Source organism: Leptinotarsa decemlineata, unplaced genomic scaffold (assembly GCF_025532065.1).
Source record: "Leptinotarsa decemlineata unplaced genomic scaffold, Ldec_3_MD MMD2_tig00004307_RagTag_RagTag, whole genome shotgun sequence".
NCBI lineage: Eukaryota > Metazoa > Arthropoda > Insecta > Coleoptera > Chrysomelidae > Leptinotarsa > Leptinotarsa decemlineata.
The window spans coordinates 11,768,927-11,781,588 of record NW_027412606.1 but is presented as its reverse complement, the minus strand read 5'-3'; the positions used below and the strand labels follow the sequence as shown (position 1 = coordinate 11,781,588).

Below are 12,662 nucleotides of genomic sequence, written 5' to 3'. Positions count from 1 at the left end.
ACCAATTTGTCATTATTTTACTTTCGGAGTCTATTTCTTTTTTCACCCAGTACAGGAAAAATGAATTCATTTTGAATCATTGTTTTTATTTGCATGTCCACGCAAATATAGAAATAATTTCTATAAATTTTTTTTGTGTTCTCAAACTTGCAAATCACCCTTTACATTTTTCATTATCGAGAATATTTGAATGAAAAGAGATTTCTGTTTCAAAAATAATGTATTTTTGATATAAAGTGATTGACTTAATATAATAATAATGATAATACTCGTCTATATTATTTCCGTTTTATAAAATATACTATGAGTCTTTAGAATTTAATAGCGTAAGTATGAAAATATTAAATGCGAAATATAGTGTAGTGTGAACACGACAGAAAATATTCTTCAACTTAACCCTTAGTAACAATGATAAAAACGATAATTTTGATACCCAATTTTAAGTTTCAAGATATACTAAAATTGTATTTATGAGCCTATATGAGCTTTGTATCCTTTGCCCTGGTGCTCAAACAGATTCATGATTGTTTTGGCGAAAACTCTCGACTTGAGAAATGAAACTGGCTCATCTTTGTACAACTGTTGAAAAATGGGCCAAGAATTGAAATCTATCACTCGCATTTCATTCAGATCTTTATTCTATGGACCAAACTGTAAACAATTTTTCAGTCAATATTAATATACTGCCAAATGTAAATGCCATTGAAAATAGAAGTACTAATAAGTCTTTCAAACTAAAGAAGCTCCTCAGTTACGTTCCTTTATTTCCATTGGAAAACATACTACATACATGCAACGGCCATACCACGTTGAAAAATGCCAGTTCTCGTCCGATCACTGAAGCCAAGCAACGTCGGGCGCGGTTAGTACTTGGATGGGTGACCGCTTGGGAACACCGCGTGTCGTTGTTTTTTTTATTTCAAGAGGAAATATAATACCAATTTGTCTTTATTTTACTTTCGGAGTCTATCTCTTTTTTCACCCAGTACAGGAAAAATGAATTCACTTTGAATAAATGTTTTTATTTGCATGTCCACGCAAATATAGAAACAATTTCTATAAATATTTTTTTGTGTTCTCAAACTTGCAAATCACCCTTTACATTTTTCATTTTCGAGAATATTTGAATTAAAAGAGATTTCTGTTTCGAAAATAATGTATTTTGGATAAAAAGTGATTGACTTAATATAATAATAATGATAATACTCGTCTATATTATTTCCATTTTATAAAATATACTATGAGTCTTTAGGATTTAATAGCGTAAGTATGAAAATATAAAAAGCGAAATATAGTGTAGTGTGAACACGACAGAAAATATTCTTCAACTTAACCTTTAGTAACAATGATAAAAACGATAATTTTGATACCCAATTTTAAGTTTCAAGACATACTAAAAGTGTATTTATGAGTCTATATGAGCTTTGTATCCTTTGCCCTGGTGCTCAAACAGATTCATCATTGTTTTGGCGAAAACTCTCGACGTGAGAAATGAAACTGGCCCAACTTTGTACAACTGTTGAAAAATGGGCCAAGAATTGAAATCTATCACTCGCATTTCATTCAGATCTTTATTCTATGGACCAAACTGTAAACAATTTTTCTGTCAATATCAATATACTGCCAAATGTAAATGCCATTGAAAATAGAAGTACTAATAATTCTTTCAAACTAAAGAAGCTCCTCAGTAACGTTCCTTTATTTTCATTGGAAAACGTACTATATACATGCAACGGCCATACCACGTTGAAAAATGCCAGTTCTCGTCCGATCACTGAAGCCAAGCAACGTCGGGCGCGGTTAGTACTTGGATGGGTGACCGCTTGGGAACACCGCGTGTCGTTGTTTTTTTTTTTATTTCAAGAGGAAATATAATACCAATTTGTCTTTATTTTACTTCCGGAGTCTATCTCTTTTTTCACCCAGTACAGGAAAAATGAATTCATTTTGAATCATTGTTTTTATTTGCATGTCCACGCAAATATAAAAACAATTTCTATAAATATTTTTTTGTGTTCTCAAACTTGCAAATCACCCTTTACATTTTTATTTTCGAGAATATTTGAATGAAAAGAGATTTCTGTTTCGAAAATAATGTATTTTTGATAAAAAGTGATTGACTTAATATAATAATAATGATAATACTCGTCTATATTATTTCCATTTTATAAAATATACTATGAGTCTTTAGGATTTAACAGCGTAAGTATGAAAATATAAAAAGCGAAATATAGTGTAGTGTGAACACGACAGAAAATATTCTTCAACTTAACCTTTAGTAACAATGATAAAAACGATAATTTTGATACCCAATTTTAAGTTTCAAGACATACTAAAAGTGTATTTATGAGTCTATATGAGCTTTGTATCCTTTGCCCTGGTGCTCAAACAGATTCATCATTGTTTTGGCGAAAACTCTCGACGTGAGAAATGAAACTGGCCCAACTTTGTACAACTGTTGAAAAATGGGCCAAGCCTATATGAGCTTTGTATCCTTTGCCCTGGTGCTCAAACAGATTCATCATTGTTTTGGCGAAAACTCTCGACGTGAGAAATTAAACTGGACCAACTTTGTACAACTGTTGAAAAAAAAAATGAGCCAAGAATTGAAATCTATCACTCGCATTTCATTCAGATCTTTATTCTATGGACCAAACTGAAAACAATTTTTCAGTCAATATTAACATACTGCCAAATGTAAATGCCATTGAAAATAGAAGTATTAATAAGTCTTTCAAACTAAAGAAGCTCCTCAGTAACGTTCCTTTATTCTCATTGGAAAACGTACTACATACATGCAACGGCCATACCACGTTGAAAAATGCCAGTTCTCGTCCGATCACTGAAGCCGCAGTTCGGCTCAGTTCAGTTCGAGATCTCGTAGAGTGAACATCTACTGGAAGCGAAAGCTTGTACCTGTGAAGGACTACCTAAGCGATACAAGTGTGAAGTGTCTGAGAAACACAAACAATAGTTCTTCTTAGAACTAAGCGAGATTAACATCTTATGGAAAATAGTTCTTCTCAGAACTAAGAATTCGACAAACTAACCCACTTATTTTCAGGAATTTTATTCTAGAATCATAGAGAGATTAAAAATGGAAGCAGAGTGTAAAGCTCTAAGAGAGGACAATGCGAAACTCAGGGATACGTTAGACAAAATGGTAAGTCAGATAACAGACTTAAATAGGAAATTCGACCAGATACTGGCCGAAAACGTGACGCTCAGGAAAAAACTTGAGGAAAAGGAAAGAGCAAAACCAGACACAAAAGGGAAAAAACAGGAGAAGAAGCAAGAGGAATCCAAAGCCCCAGCCACGGGTAAAACCGAAAAGACAAACAAAGAGGAAAAGACCAAAAAACCCGAAGTCATCGAGAATGACAAGGAAACGGGAAGAGAAACCTCCCAGAAGAGGCAAAGGAAAACAGAGGAGACCACGGACACAGAGACGGAGGACGGTTTTGTAAAAACCGAATCAAGGAAAGCCAGGAAAAGAACCGTGCGGCTAATTGCCGTAAACAATAAACCAGAAGAAATGGAGACGGAAACAGTGGCACCAACGGAAACGGAGATGCCAAACAAACAAAAACAAAAACTCCCAGAGGTACCAGTATGGCCACAAGTCCGGCCAAACCCGAATGCTGAGACACCGGAGGCGCAAACACAACCCCCAGTCGACCCATCGAAACCGCCACCGATCGTAATACACGACAAGACAAAGTGGACAGACGTGTCCAGGGAACTGAACAGGAGAAAGATAAACTTCGCGAGAGCCAAGCTCACGAGCGAAGGTATAATCATATATACAGACGAGGAAGACAGCTGGCGACGCTGCACCAAATACCTGGAGGAAACCCGACTGGACTTCCACACATACACGTTAAAAAGAGAAGTCCCACTACACGTGGTGATAAAAGGCATACCGGACAACATCGAGGCGGAAGATGTGGCAGCCGACCTCAGACGACAAGGGTACGAGGTCATAGAATGCCACAGAATGACCTCGAGGAAAACAAAACAGAGCCTCCCGCTCTTCCTGGTCAAGGTCCCCAAAGACCAGAACGCGATATACCAAATAAGAACGTGCGTGGACCTAATAGTAAGGGCAGAACCGCAGAGAACAAACAGCCGAATCGTAGCGCAATGCCACCGCTGCCAGTACTTCGGACACGCGCAGAGGTGCTGCCATGCCACAGCCAGATGCGTAAAATGTGGAGAAAACCACATTACAAGCGCATGCGAGAAACCAAGAGAGACGCCAGCAAAGTGTGCCAACTGCCTGGAGGCGCACCCAGCCAGCTACCGGGGATGCAGGATGTTCCCCAAACCTAGGACAACACCTCAACAACAACAGGGAGGCAAGAGGCCGCGACAAGCGGAGAACCAGCGGCCTCAAACCCAGCAGACAAGGACAACGCGAAGGGAAAGCCACACCATGACTGACACGAATAGGATAATCTCTGTCCTAGGAAGTCTCAACTCAGAACAGCAAAAGATCGCGCAAGCGGTCTTAGCAGCACTAACACAAAACGCAAGACGTTAATGCCAGAACGAATTCCGGAAACCCTAAGGATAGGATCCTGGAACATCAACGGCCTGAGAAACAGGAAGAACGAGCTCCTGGAAATGCTGTCGCGGCTAGAAGTAGACGTCATGGCACTACAGGAAACAAAAATAAGGACTGAGATGAGATGTCGTATCCCAGGATACAATATATACAGGGCAGAAAGGCCAGGGGGACGCAATGCCGCGGGGGGCGCTGCGTTACTAGTGAAAACAGATTTAATACAGTACGAAGACAGGAAACCGGACATAGCAATCGGCGAAGCCATAGCAGTCAAAGTCAAAACAAGCCGCTACGGCCAAATAAGAATAGCATCAGTGTATCTCCGCCCACAAACCAGAGAAACAAGACTAGAACGAACGGATATGGCAGAAATATTCCCAGACCACTCACCAACAGTAGCCATCGGCGACTTTAACGCTAAATCACGACAGTGGAACTGTATGTATGGAAACGCGAGAGGAAACATACTAATAAGACTATTAGAAGAATTTGAGGAGATAACAGTGGTGGCACCGCACATGCCAACACACTACCCACAAAGAGGCATAGAACAACTTGCCGACATCCTCGACATCGCACTAGTACAAAACATCGAAACAACGGAGATGGAAGTGCTAGACGAAGGGTCGTCAGACCACAACCCCGTCCTATTCTCAATAGGAAGAGGTGAAGTGGAAGTAGACAACCCAGTTAAGCGAGTAATAAACTGGAATAGATTCCAGCGCGCCATACACGATGCTATGGGAGACATGCCACGCATCGAAACAACAGAAGACCTGAGGAACGCTGTGGACCAACTACAGCAAGCAATAATCAGAACGGTGAACGAAAGCGCAAGGGAAGTCCCTGCCCCACGCTTCAACTTCCAAGACCACCTCCCACCAGAAACGATGGAACTGATTAGGATAAGAAGAAGACTGAAAAGGCGTTACCAGAGAACCCGAGCGCCTCTGGATAAAGCTTGCATGAACAGAGCCAACCGACTGCTAAAGGAAGAACTGAAAAACATCAGAGACAGACAGTGGACTACCCGTCTAGAAGAGTTAAACACCGAGGATAACTCTGCATGGAGAATGCAGAAGATACTAAGGAACGGACCTCGTCAGCCATGCCCGCGTATACGCGGGGACAACGGAATCGTCTACACTGACCTGGAGAAGGCGGAAGCATTCGCGGACAACTTGGAGAGGCAGTGCAGAGAGAACAGAGTCCCTCTTACAGACGAAGTAGAAGAAACAGAACGACAGGTGGAAAGAACGGCGCGAAGAATAAAGAACCGACGAACGAACACCCAACCCCTGGCCGCGTCATCTCCCGAGGAGGTGAAAGGCATCTTAAGACGCCTAATCACTCGGAAAGCCCCAGGCCCGGACGGAATAACAAACCGGGCACTGAAAGTCCTGCCCCGAAAAGGCATAGCAGCCATCACAAACATCGTGAATGGCATACTGAGACTACAACATTTCCCGCGCCCGTTCAAGGAGGCAACGGTGATTCACATACCGAAGCCAGGAAAAAACCACCTGCTCCCACAAAACCACAGGCCAATCAGCTTACTTCCAGCCATCAGCAAAGTGGCGGAACGCGTTATCCTAAAAAGACTAGAGGAACAAACCAACGAACTGGGAGTCCTCCCGGACGAACAGTTCGGTTTCAGATCCGAACACTCCACCGAGCTACAAGTCCTAAGGGTCGTGGACTTTGCAACAGAGGGATTCAACCTCGGCAGAGGACGCAACACCGGAGCCATATTCCTAGACGTCGCCAAGGCGTTCGACAGAGTGTGGCATAACGGATTAATAGCAAAGATGAGCGACTTCGGCTACCCGGACACAATGGTAAGACTAATCGATTCTTTTTTAGAAAACAGAACGTTTCGCTGCAGAGTGGGAAAGGAACTCTCGACAACCCGACAACTAGAAGCAGGAGTCCCGCAAGGCGCGGTCCTTTCGCCACACCTCTTCTCTATATACACAGCAGACGTGCCCAGGCCAGAGAACGGCAATAATAAGCTGGCTCTCTATGCAGACGACACGGCCCTGCTGGCTAGATCCAACAGCGCAACTCACGTTACCAGGTACCTACAGCAACAAGTAGATAGACTAGAGAAATGGGCAAACCGATGGAAGATCGCAATTAACCCTGACAAGAGCCAGGAAGGACACGTCCTCTACAACGGACAAGAGATTCCCTGGAAGGAAAAGGCCAAATACCTGGGGGTCACCCTGGACAAAAGACTGACGTTCCGGGCTCACGTAAGGGAGAGAATAGGGATGGCGAGATCAGCCAGACACAAGCTAAAGCCAATTATAGGCCCCAAATCCAACATGGGGCTGAAAGTTAAGCTGCTAATGATCAGGACAATAATCCTCCCAATGATACTGTACGCCAGCGCAGCATGGGGACACTGCGCGCAGACATACAGAAACAACATACAGTCGTTTTTGAACGCGTGCATAAGGGCCGCTCTAAACGCACCCAGATACATGCCCAACAGATATATCAACAGGGACTTGGACCAGGACCCCTATTACGTGGACACATACCTGAGGAAACACGCAGAAAGCGTGTTTGAAAGACTCAGAGTGCACGACAACCCGGCGTTTCGAGACCTGCACGAAGCGCTGAACATGGACGACCCCAGGTTCAGAGAACGGGACAAATACAGAAGACCTATAGACCAAAACAGCAGACCTCCCCCGCGAGTCGCCGTCAGGCGGCTCCGGTAAGTATAATATTCCAGTGTGTATTAACCATATATTCTCTTTCAGCAAAACCGCGACGCACTTTTAACCCACCTTCTCTCAGCTTCACTGAGGAACGCCCGCTTGCCACAGCTCTGGCCGCCGTTAGTTTTGGGGGCCCCCATGCAAAAATTCAGTCAGGAATACCGCGACAAACAAGAGCCAAAATATTCAAAACGCGAATAGATAGGGAAATACAAGCACCTAAAGGCTGGTTTCCAACCCAAAAGAGGTTAGATATCAATCTTGCTGAAGTGCCTAGCAGCTGGATTGAGGACCGTTTCCTTAAGAAACGGGGGTGGAAGGAAAGGGTCGCCAGGTCCAAACCTGCGGAAATGATTCCGTAAGGAGGGAGCTTGCAACCTGGGCACACAACCCGGGAGGGGCATGGGGGGGATCACTGAAGCCAAGCAACGTCGGGCGCGGTTAGTACTTGGATGGGTGACCGCTTGGGAACACCGCGTGTCGTTGTTTTTTTTTATTTCAAGAGGAAATATAATACCAATTTGTCTTTATTTTACTTTCGGAGTCAATTTTTTTTCACCCAGTACAGGAAAAATGAATTCCCTTTGAATAAATGTTTTTATTTGCATGTCCACGCAAATATAGAAACAATTTCTATAAATATTTTTTTGTGTTCTCAAACTTGCAAATCACCCTTCACTTTTTTCATTTTCGAGATAATTTGAATGAAAAGAGATTTCTGTTTCGAAAATAATGTATTTTTCATAAAAAGTGATTGACTTAATATAATAATAATGATAATACTCGTCTATATTATTTTCCTTTTATAAAATATACTATGTGTCTTTAGGATTTAATAGCGTAAGTATGAAAATATAAAATGCGAAATATAGTGTAGTGTGAACACGACAGAAAATATTCTTCAACTTAACCCTTAGTAACAATGATGAAAACGATAATTTTGATACCCAATTTTAAGTTTCAAGATATACTAAAATTGTATTTATGAGCCTATATGAGCTTTGTATCTTTTGCCCTGGTGCTCAAACAGATTCATGATTGTTTTGGCGAAAACTCTCGACGTGAGAAATGAAACTGGCCCAACTTTGTACAACTGTTGAAAAATGGGCCAAGAATTGAAACTATCACTCGCATTTCATTCAGATCTTCATTCTATGGACCAAACTGTAAACAATTTTTCAGTCAATATTAATATACTGCAAAATGTAAATGCCATTGAAAATAGAAGTACTAATAAGTCTTTCAAACTAAAGAAGCTCCTCAGTAACGTTCCGTTATTTTCATTGGAAAACATACTACATACATGCAACGGCCATACCACGTTGAAAAATGCCAGTTCTCGTCCGATCACTGAAGCCAAGCAACGTCGGGCGCGGTTAGTACTTGGATGGGTGACCGCTTGGGAACACCGCGTGTCGTTGTTTTTTTTTTATTTCAAGAGGAAATATAATACCAATTTGTCTTTATTTTACTTTCGGAGTCTATTTTTTTTTTCACCCAGTACAGGAAAAATGAATTCACTTTGAATAAATGTTTTTATTTGCATGTCCACGCAAATATAGAAACAATTTCTATAAATATTTTTTTGTGTTCTCAAACTTGCAAATCACCCTTCACTTTTTTCATTTTCGAGATAATTTGAATGAAAAGAGATTTCTGTTTCGAAAATAATGTATTTTTGATAAAAAGTGATTGACTTAATATAATAATAATGATAATACTCGTCTATATTATTTCCCTTTCATAAAATATACTATGTGTCTTTAGGATTTAATAGCGTAAGTATGAAAATATAAAATGCGAAATATAGTGTAGTGTGAACACGACAGAAAATATTCTTCAACTTAACCCTTAGTAACAATGATGAAAACGATAATTTTGATACCCAATTTTAAGTTTCAAGATATACTAAAATTGTATTTATGAGCCTATATGAGCTTTGTATCCTTTGCCCTGGTGCTCAAACAAATTCATGATTGTTTTGGCGAAAACTCTCGACGTGAGAAATGAAACTGGCCCAACTTTGTACAACTGTTGAAAAATGGGCCAAGAATTGAAACTATCACTCGCATTTCATTCAGATCTTTATTCTATGGACCAAACTGTAAACAATTTTTCAGTCAATATTAATATACTGCAAAATGTAAATGCCATTGAAAATAGAAGTACTAATAAGTCTTTCAAACTAAAGAAGCTCCTCAGTAACGTTCCTTTATTTTCATTGGAAAACATACTACATACATGCAACGGCCATACCACGTTGAAAAATGCCAGTTCTCGTCCGATCACTGAAGCCAAGCAACGTCGGGCGCGGTTAGTACTTGGATGGGTGACCGCTTGGGAACACCGCGTGTCGTTGTTTTTTTTTATTTCAAGAGGAAATATAATACCAATTTGTCTTTATTTTACTTTCGGAGTCTATCTCTTTTTTCACCCAGTACAGGAAAAATTGATTCATTTTGAATCATTGTTTTTATTTGCATGTCCACGCAAATATAAAAACAATTTCTATAAATATTTTTTTGTGTTCTCAAACTTGCAAATCACCCTTTACATTTTTCATTTTCGAGAATATTTGAATGAAAAGAGATTTCTGTTTCGAAAATTATGTATTTTTGATATAAAGTGATTATAAAATATACTATGAGTCTTTAGGATTCAATAGCGTAAGTATGAAAATATAAAAAGCGAAATATAGTGTAGTGTGAACACGATAGAAAATATTCTTCAACTTAACCTTTAGTAACAATGATAAAAACGATAATTTTGATACCCAATTTCAAGTTTCAAGATATACTAAAATTGTATTTATGAGCCTATATGAACTTTGTATCCTTTGCCCTGGTGCTCAAACAGATTCATGATTGTTTTGGCGAAAACTTTCGACGTGAGAAATGAAACTGGCCCAACTTTGTACAACTGTTGAAAAATGGGCCAAGAATTGAAATCTTTCACTTGCATTTCATTCAGATCTTTATTCTATGGACCAAACTGTAAACAATTTTTCAGTCAATATTAATATACTGCCAAATGTAAATGCCATTGAAAATAGAAGTACTAATAAGTCTTTCAAACTAAAGAAGCTCCTCAGTTACGTTCCTTTATTTCCATTGGAAAACATACAACATAAATGCAACGGCCATACCACGTTGAAAAATGCCAGTTCTCGTCCGATCACTGAAGCCAAGCAACGTCGGGCGCGGTTAGTACTTGGATGGGTGACCGCTTGGGAACACCGCGTGTCGTTGTTTTTTTTTATTTCAAGAGGAAATATAATACCAATTTGTCTTTATTTTACTTTCGGAGTCTATCTCTTTTTTCACCCAATACAGGAAAAATGAATTCATTTTGAATCATTGTTTTTATTTGCATGTCCACGCAAATATATAAACAATTTCTATAAATATTTTTTTGTGTTCTCATACTTGCAAATCACCCTTCACATTTTTCATTTTCGAGAATATTTGGATGAAAAGAGATTTCTGTTTCGAAAATAATGTATTTTTGATATAAAGTGATTGACTTAATATAATAATAATGATAATACTCCTCTATATTATTTCCATTCTATAAAATATACTATGAGTCTTTAGAATTTAATAGCGTGAGTATGAAAATATAAAATGCGAAATATAGTGTAGTGTGAACACGACAGAAAATATTCTTCAACTTAACCCTTAGTAACAATGATAAAAACGATAATTTTGATACCCAATTTTAAGTTTCAAGATATACTAAAATTGTATTTATGAGCCTATATGAGCTTTGTATCCTTTGCCCTGGTGCTCAAACAGACTCACCATTGTTTTGGCGAAAACTCTCGACGTGAGAAATGAAACTGGCCCAACTTTGTACAACTGTCGAAAAATGGGCCAAGAATTGAAATCTATCACTCGCATTTCATTCAGATCTTTATTCTATGGACCAAATTGTAAACAATTTTTCAGTCAATATTAATATACTGCCTGTTGCGTCTTTATTTGTAATTTTCTGTTTTCATTACTATTATTATTGTTGGCATGGAGCGACTTCTAAGGGCGCATGCTCAAAACTCAATTGAAGTATGCTTATCTATCTAAACAAGATGAATAGAGACCTACCTACGATCTCATGCTAAGTACGCTACGTGAATCGCTATTATTTTTGCTAATTACTTATTTCACCGTGTGTGCTCTAGACTCTGTGTCATCTTCGACTGTTTGGTAACTCATTTTAACTTCCCGTTTTGTTGTACAATCCAGTGAAGCTGAAGAAAGAACACTCCAAGAAAGGGCCCTTTCAGAAGCAGGGATTTGTGCTAGGAATTCGGTGAGTTCGCTTTATGCCACAATTCATACAGTCCATTCTTGTTTTCATTTTTTATTATTTTTCAAGTATTCGAAGACGCGACATTGGTCCATCGAACCGAGATTGGTTTGAAAATATATTTTTTCTTATCAATCCAATTTTTTGTTTTGATAACGCTCACAGTTCCATTCCATTCATTCAGTCAGGCGCAAAGGAGAGTTGAGAGATCGTAGTGGGGATATCGCAGTATACCAACACATCAGGTGTCAGTTGTTTCTTTATCACGAACAGTGAATCTTTAAAAAAAACATTTGTTTTTCTCTTCATTTTATCGCATTCGCTCAGATTGTTTACAATTTGTACTGGCTTAGAGTTCAATAATGGCAGATAAATTGAAAAGGTACAAGGCTTGGCGGACTAGCGCACTTAACGAAATTTATTCCTTGCAGGGAATCGCAAATTTGGCAAAGACTAATAAATCTCAACATACTTTGTTCAAAATTAGATATGCTGAGATAGAAACTCTCAGAGATGAATTCATGAAACACCATAATAATATTTTGGTTAGTTTATCTAGCGATCCAAACTTTGAGCTGGATCAGGAAAATATTTCAAAGGAAACATTTTTAGAATCATATTATGATATTCGCACAATATACGCAGATCTATTTGAAAATAGTTTACAATTGAATCAGACTGTTGAAAATACGAATTCAATTTCCGATAATTCGCGCATAAGGTTACCTAAAATGGAACTTAGGACATTTTCTGGTGATTACAAGGAATTTCCCTTGTTTATTGATCTTTTCAACAATACGGTTCATAATAACGGATCACTGAATGATTCTGAAAAAATCAATTATTTAGTATCGTGTTTAGACGGACCTCCTTTAGCATTAGTAAAGATGCATCCTTTAGAAGGACCCAGTTATGCAACTGCATATGCAAGTCTTGTGAAGAAATATACTAATGAAAGATTCAGAGCTACGGCTCACTGGAATGAGTTAGAAAATTGTCCAGAAGTTAATTCTGAAAATCCAATTTCGTTTCGACATCTGTTGGATGTTTTTTCAGAAAAT

At 39.0% G+C, this 12,662-nt stretch overlaps 5 non-coding genes across 5 annotated transcripts; all 5 read left to right on the top strand.

Annotated features, from left to right (window-relative positions):
• Window positions 1-791: 791 nt before the first annotated feature.
• LOC141484031 (5S ribosomal RNA) lies at window positions 792-911 on the top strand. The gene has a single exon (XR_012466421.1). It is a non-coding gene; the product is annotated as a 5S ribosomal RNA (ribosomal RNA).
• An 817-nt stretch (window positions 912-1,728) lies between these two features.
• LOC141484030 (5S ribosomal RNA) lies at window positions 1,729-1,848 on the top strand. The gene has a single exon (XR_012466420.1). It is a non-coding gene; the product is annotated as a 5S ribosomal RNA (ribosomal RNA).
• A 6,752-nt stretch (window positions 1,849-8,600) lies between these two features.
• LOC141484029 (5S ribosomal RNA) lies at window positions 8,601-8,720 on the top strand. Its single transcript, XR_012466419.1, has one exon. It is a non-coding gene; the product is annotated as a 5S ribosomal RNA (ribosomal RNA).
• An 818-nt stretch (window positions 8,721-9,538) lies between these two features.
• On the top strand, window positions 9,539-9,658 carry LOC141484028 (5S ribosomal RNA). Its single transcript, XR_012466418.1, has one exon. It is a non-coding gene; the product is annotated as a 5S ribosomal RNA (ribosomal RNA).
• A 769-nt stretch (window positions 9,659-10,427) lies between these two features.
• LOC141484027 (5S ribosomal RNA) lies at window positions 10,428-10,547 on the top strand. Its single transcript, XR_012466417.1, has one exon. It is a non-coding gene; the product is annotated as a 5S ribosomal RNA (ribosomal RNA).
• The last annotated feature ends 2,115 nt before the right edge of the window (window positions 10,548-12,662 follow it).